The 7649-nt window shown below is 41.5% G+C and overlaps 1 long non-coding RNA gene across 1 annotated transcript in view; it reads left to right on the forward strand.

Annotated features, from left to right (window-relative positions):
- Nucleotides 1–2638: 2638 nt before the first annotated feature.
- Nucleotides 2639–7649, forward strand: part of LOC308608155 — a 53610-nt gene continuing 48599 nt past the window's right edge. The window contains exon 1 of the long non-coding RNA XR_014014098.1: nucleotides 2639–2758. This is a non-coding gene — a long non-coding RNA (uncharacterized lncRNA). The remainder of the gene's footprint in view (nucleotides 2759–7649) is intronic.

Here is a 7649-nt window from a genome sequence, read left to right on the forward strand (position 1 = left end):
CAATGAAGCACAATTTTATAAACATTAGTTTGGAAAAATAAAGATCTGATTATTCAAATTGTTATAGCAACTTATATAATAAATTATTATAACAACCAATATGGCAGTATCTCATAAATTTGAATACTTGCCTAGTAGACTAGCATAAAAGTGTCATGATATCATTGTTCACAATAGAAATTGTCAATAACCTGATATCCACTGATAAAAAAATGAATAAATGTATTTTGCCTGGTAGAACATGATTTGGCAGAAAATCAGTTAGCTCCTGTTACATGAAATAACTTGAAAAAATCTTGGAAATATAATATTGAATGAAATGGCAATTTTCTGAAAACTGCATACAGTCTAGGAAAAATATTTTATGTAACTTAAAAACAAAATTAAATATAATTTTTTCCATTTTGTGACTAAATGTTAAAAAAAGTTTTTTAAAGAGGTAATGCTAAGCATTGTCTTGGGGGAAGAGGAAGTAATAAAATGAAGAAAATTCACACAGGTTGACTGAAGGTATTTGGGGGACGAGAGGAGTTCACAGGTGTTCCTTTTGTTATTATGCTTCATTGTAGGTAACATATAGTTTTTGTCTTCAGCAAACATTATCCAATATCTTTGAAGAGTTAGTATTAAGACATTATTTCTTCAGCTAAACAAAGACACTGAAGCAAGTGTTTTTATTAAGTATTTACTGTAACATAGAAGGAACAGCAAACGTGAGCAACGTCTGCACAGAGTAACAGCTAGAAATGCTCTCCCATAAAAAGGTGATGATTCTGGAGCTTAGAGGAGACGCTCCAAAAGAAAGAACAAAGTTCTCTTTGTTCTAATGTTAAGTGTGTGGTCTTTAGGATTTTGAAAATCTTACCATAACTGGCGATCACGATGGCAGCATGTATAATAAAATGAGCTCCAAACTGAAGTTTAGACCCATTGTTTAAACTCAGATTTATCACTAATTAGCTTTGTGATTATGGGGAAATCACTTAATCTCTTGAGCCTCATATTCTGCATCTGTAAAATGTAGTTGATGTATGAGCGTTGATGTTTTCCCTAACTACTCTCTTAGCAACTTTCAAGGATACAATACAGTGTTCTTAACAATAATCGCCATGCTGTGAATTAGGTCCCCAGAACTTACTCATCTTGTAACTGGAAGTTTGTATCCTTTGACCAAAAACTCCTCATTTCCCCCACTTGCTGGCAACCACCATTCTGCTCTCTGTGTCTGTCAGTTTGGCTTTTTGATTACACATGTAATTGAGATCATTCAGTAATTGTGCTTCTTTGACTTATTTCACTTACGGTAATACTTTCAAGGTTCATCCAAGTTTCCACAAATTATAGGATTTTCTTTTTTATGGCTAAATAATATTCCATTATATGTATTTATACATTATATATATAATGGCAGGACATCTCACTGCAGTGCTGGAGCCTTGGGTGCAGTGGAGGGACCATCAGCTGACCCTGGAAGCTTTCTGGATTTGTTTTTCTTACAAGTATTGATTATTCTTGGTTTGAAACTTATTTCCAAAGTGCCCCAGGGGTTTCTCAGTCTCTGTTCCAGGGACACGGGTGGTGCTGGAGCTCCTGTCCCAGCTTATCAATTCCATATTCATCTCATTTTAAAAATATTTATTTATTTATTCATTTATTTTTTATTTTTGGCTGCATTGGGTCTTCGTTGCTGCGTGTGGGCTTTCTCTAGAGACTTGAGGAGACGGGGACGGGGAAGAGTAAGCTGGGACGAAATGAGAGAGTGGCATGGACATATATACACTACCAAATGTAAAATAGATAGCTAGTGGGAAGCTGCTGCATAGCGCAGGGAGATCAGCTCAGTGCTTTGTGACCACCTAGAGGGGTGGGTTAGGGAGGGTGGGAGGGAGGTGCAAGAGGGAGGGGATATGGGGACATGGATACGCATATGGCTGAGTCACTTTGTTATACAGCAGAAACTAACACAACATTGTAAAGCAATTATACTTCAATAAAGATGTTTAAAAAAAGTTGGCATTATTTTAAAATTCATTAATTAGTTATATTTTAGATTCACTCATTGTTTTTGAAAGAAAAAAATTAAAATATCTGAACTATAATATCATTTTAATAAGTTCTCCCAATGAAACATCATTTAACATGTCCCATTCATATAATTAACAACTGCGTTTTAAAAGTTTCTTTCCCAATCTCTTACACTCAGGAATAAAATATGACAGTTATAGGCCTCAAAATCCACTGTAATGATTATTCTTGGCTGAACTGGCTAGTTGGCAACACAGTTTATTTTGTTAGTTTGTCGCTAAGAGTCGAATATTTTTGGCATTTGCATCTTTGAGTCCTCTGCTTTGTGGCTACTGTTGCCTGGGGTAACTTTAGAAGGCAGATCTTGAGCTGAAATTCACTCTGAAATAATACTTTTATGTAAAAGTTTGCTGTGTACTCTGAGACTATACTCTCTTCCTTAGATAAACAGTTTAATGGCTATGTTGGAATAAAATATGACTTCCTAAGGCCTCATTTCCCCCCGAAGTATGTGGCACTCAAATATCTGCCCAACAGGCACCTCTTAGCAGAGGGCCACCATCTGGACTCACTTTACGAAGGGACCTATCTTTTTTCTTCCACAGATGGTGATTCTACTTTAATGGTGTAGTGGCCGAACTGGGGAGGCGTTTCGAGCCCATCCCTGCGATGTCCAGGCACAGCTTGTGGGTAGAAGTTTCTAAAGAGCTTCGTGGGAGGCAGATAAAGACGGGTAGGTAGTACCTGTCACTTTTCATGGGCTCTGCACAACTTGCCCTTGACAATACTTAAGTATCTCTGGTTAGTAGGAATAACAATTTTTTATAGGGTGCTCGAACTAACATTAGACTCCAGTAATTTTTGAAAGCTCGAGGGCTACAAATTGAAGACACGCTAAGGTAGGACTGCGAGGGGAATGACATTTAAGGCTTCAAGAAATTTCTCAATTCTAGACTCTAGAGTCTAGAATTAGTCTTCCGTTCACAGACTAACTGCTGCGCCCTCTGGTGGGCACACGTGGAAGCTCTGACGATTTCACATTGTGCCCTTTCCACGACTTGCACCTACATCGCTCTTCCCTAGATTTTCTTCCCACCAGTTTTTAAAATTTTTTTGAAGTCACTAGCCAGCTGGCCGACTTACTAGACACTATCCACAAGTCAGGGCAGGTTTGTAGCCCAGGCCTTTTCTCTGTCCACACATAGTGGACAAACCCAAATACTGATGGACATTCTGTCCCTAAGAGGGTTTCTTTGTCAAAGTCAAGAAATAGTATAAGCTTCAGCCCCAAGCCAGCTGGTCTCTGCAAGCTGGGGGGCCAGGGAAACACACAGCTGGAAGGGAAACCTTGAGGAGGAACTTGACTCACGGAGTCTTGGAGTGGTTGTATCTCTATCCACTTCCAAACGTGGAATGTGTGTGTGTGTGTGTGTGTGCGCGCGCGCGTGTGTGTGTGTGGAGGTGAGGTGTATTTTTCTTTTTTTTTTTTTTCCTATCACCAAGCCCTCAGAACTCAAAGGTTTTTGCTTGTTGGTTTTAAATATTGCAACGTGATCTTTACAATACTCTGAGTAATTAAGGGAGGGGATTCCGTTCACATGTGGAGCAAAGCAAGGGTGGGGAAGGGACTGGAAATGACCAGACGGTTGCGGGGTGGTAGAAAGCGCTGCAACAGCTGAAGGGAAGCCACAGAGAGATCGCAAGAAATCCTGAGCCTTGTGACTCAGCAAGGTGACAAGTGACAAGGGGGATGGCTTGGTGGAAGACAGGTGAGCACTCCCTCTGCAGTCCTAGAGGTCTTTGGGAGCACACCTTGGTACCCAGGACCCAGTGTCACCCACTGATGAGGATTCCTGTAGTTAGTCACTAAGGGGAAGTGAAGTCCCTAAAGCGGGGTTGGGGTGGGGGTGGGGCTGTGGCGGTGGGGGCTGGAGCACGTGGTTTAAAGGACAAACTACTGTCTAGGGACTCGATATTTACAACAATTATATTTGAAAAGTCAAGCGAATTTGAATTGAAGCAGTTGATTTGACCTAATGTTTCCAGCTACTATATATACATAGAATTTGTTTACTTATAAATTAAATGCATTCTGTCCAGATGCTATGGTTTAAAATGTGGCAAAAGGAGGTATCAAAGTGCCATCTAGAGGGAAAGTGGAGAATTGAGCAGAAAATATTTGCAAAACTTTTTGTCTTTTCTTTCTTTTTTTTTCCCCTTGTAAAAGCAACAACATGATATTATGTTATAATGGTAATAATAATACCTTATCTTGCATGGTGATACAAGGAGTAAAACACACAGCAGGCACTCCACGAGAGGGACATATTGTAATTTTTTAAAAATTATTTATTTAGTTATTTTTGGCTGCATTGGGTCTTTGTTGCTGTGCGCGGGCTTTCTCTAGTTGCTGCAAGCGGGGGCTACTCTTTGTTGCAGTGCGCAGGCTTCTCGTGGTGGTTTCTCTTGTTGCGGAGCACAGGCTCTAGGCACGCGGGCTTCAGTAGTTGTGGCATGCGGGCTCAGTAGTTGTGGCACACGGGCTTAGTTGCTCTGCGGCATGTGGGATCTTCCCGGACCAGGGCTGGAACCCGTGTCCCCTGCATTGACAGGCAGATTCTTAACCACTGCGCCACCAAGGAAGTCCCATATTGTAATATTCTTATTTGCATTCTTTTCTTATTCTTGTTAGTCAAAATGGTGTTACTATATTTATTAACAATACTAATTGCTGGGCCCACTGAATTTTAAGCCTAGGATATCCACATAACAAGCTTTTCACTTTTTTTATTTTGATTTCCTCTTTGACTTCTTCAGTGATCTCTTGGTTATTCAGTAGTGTATTGTTTAGCCTCCATGTGTATGTACTTTTTACAGTTTTTTTCCCTGTAATTGATATCTAGTCTCATAGTGTTGTGGTCGGAAAAGATATTTGATATGATTTCAAGTTTCTTAAATTTACCAAGGTGGGCTTCCCTGGTGGCATAGTGGTTGAGAGTCCGCCTGCCGATGCAGGGGACACAGGTTCGTGCCCCGGTCCAGGAAGATCCCACATGCCGCGGAGCGGCTGGGCCCGTGAGCCATGGCCGCTGAGCCTGTGCGTCCGGAGCCTGTGCTCCGCAACGGGAGAGGCCACAGCAGTGAGAGGCCCACATACAGAAAAAAAAAAAAAAAAAAAAAAATTACCAAGGCTTGATTTGTGACCCAAGATATGATCTATCCTGGAGAATGTTCCATGAGCACTTGAGAAGAAAATGTATTCTGTTGTTTTTGGATGGAATGTCCCATAAATATCAATTAAGTCCATCTTGTTTAATGTATCATTTAAAGCTTGTGTTTCCTTATTTATTTTCATTTTGGATGATCTGTCCATTGGTGAAAGTGGGGTGTTAAAGTCCCCTACTATGATTGTGTTATTGTCGATTTCCCGATTTATGGCTGTTAGCACTTGCCTTATGTATTGAGGTGCTCCTATGTTGGGTGCATATATATTTACAATTGTTATATCTTCTTCTTGGATTGATCCCTTGATCATTATGTAGTGTCCTTCTTTGTCTCTTGTAATAGTCTTTATTTTAAAGTTGATTTTGTCTGATATGAGAATTGCTACTCCAGCTTTCTTTTGATTTCCATTTGCATGGAATATCTTTTTCCATCCCCTCACTTTCAGTCTGTATGTGTCCCTAGTTCTGAAGTGAGTCTCTTGTAGACAGCATATATGTGGGTCTTGTTTTTGTCTCCATTCAGCCAGTCTGTGTCTTTTGGTTGGAGCATTTAATCCATTTACATTTAAGGTAGTTATCGATATGTATGTTCTTATTACCATTTTCTTAATTGTTTGGGGGTTTTTTTTGTAGGTCTTTTCCTTCTCTGTGTTTCCTGCCTAGAGAAGTTCCTTTAGCATTTGTTGTAAAGCTGGTTTGATGGTGCTGAATTCTCTTAGCTTTTGCTTGTCTGTAAAGGTTTTAATTTCTCCGTGGAATCTGAATGAGATCCTTGCTTCGGCAGAAACTCTGCAAGCCAGAAGGGAGTGGCAGGACATATTTAAAGTGATGAAAGGGAAAAACCTACAACCAAGAGTAGGTTTGGTTCTCATTCAGATTCCACAGTGATCTCCGCGTCTTACTCCTCCGCCATCTTGAAGGTCCCCCTGTATTCTTTTTTAAGGTACCTCCCCAACCAAGGTCATGAGTGCCACTTGACTGTTCATTTCACGATGTCCGAGCATTAACACAGATCCTCACAGGATATGGAAATTTCTGCCTGGGTACAGCACAGTGTCCTTTGAAAGTTTCTTGGAGTTACAAAGTGTGCACACGTTCCCCGGGGGTATTGGGTGCAGTGGGGAAGCTGCCTCAGTAGATAAAAGATAAATGTTGACACCTCTTTAGAAAGAGCAAGTAAAACAAGTACACATGTGTACAATCACAGTCTCCACCTGGGAATCCCACAACATACCACTATGTTTATAATAAAATTGTCTGATGGTCAAGGGCAAAAGAGAGACAAGTGTTTATTGACTATCTGTTTTGTGCCAGTTGCTGCAGGGGGTATTTTGAATATAGTCTCTTCTCGGAAAGTCTGAACTAAATGGATAATGACAATAGTTTCTATACTTCATGCAGCACATACTTTTACACAGTTGGGTGAGCACTTAATCCAATATGACTGGTGCCCTTATGAGAAGAGGCGGAGGGACACGGGAGACAAGGTCACGTAAAGACAGAGGCAGAGATGGGAGTGGTGCTGTCAGGAGCCAAGGAAGGAAGAGGCCAGGAAGCAGCCTCCCCTGAGGGCCTCAGAGGGGCACCTGGATTTCAGGCTTCTAGCCTTCAGAGCTGAGAAAGAAAGAATTTCTGTTGTTGTAAAGCATTCAGTTAGTGGCAACTTGTTACTGAAACCCTAGGAAATTAAAACTATATCTGAAGATGAGGGATCATCAGGAGAGGCCGTGAGGCTGAGTGCGTGTTAAGTATTGTGGTTACTGGAAATATTCCTTTTCATTCTCTCCGTCTCTCTCCCCAACTCTTCTCCCCCCAGCCCCCGACAGACAGACAGACAGGCAGACAGACAGACAGACACACACACACACGGGCACATTCCTAACTGAAAAATTGCTCAGAAGAGTTAGTTTCAGTTTGTCGATGGCTTTGGGAAGGAGAGAAGGAAAGATAGAAGCTTGCCCCGCTCTGATGAATGAGCACCGTGTACATACCCCGTGAGGGAAATGGGTTGGATGTAGGGAGAGGCCCCCAGAGAAGCCTTCCTCAGGGTACCTGGCGGCCTCAGAACGTCTCATGGAGAGGCAGGCTAAGAAAGGAAACCATTGCCTCAGCACAGGACCACCATTCACTGCTGCTGGAGCCTCAGGGCAGTAGGTAAATTCTCTAAATGTGAATTTTAAAGACATTAACCAGAATGTAGAAAATTCTCCCGCACAAGGACAGGGAAAGGCCCATTCTGACTCAGGTTGATGGAGGATGTGGGAAAAGCCCATACGAAAGGAATGTTAGAGGACAAGGCAGGACCCACAAGGTAAAGGGAGAAGTGGGTCTGAACAGGACCAGTTGGGGACATGCCTCTTCATCAGAATGGATCAAAGTTTCCCTGAGTCTTTGGTGAGG

The sequence above is a fragment of the Mesoplodon bidens genome, assembly GCF_964165515.1.
Source record: "Mesoplodon bidens genome assembly, chromosome: 20".
In the NCBI taxonomy this organism is placed as follows: domain Eukaryota; kingdom Metazoa; phylum Chordata; class Mammalia; order Artiodactyla; family Ziphiidae; genus Mesoplodon; species Mesoplodon bidens.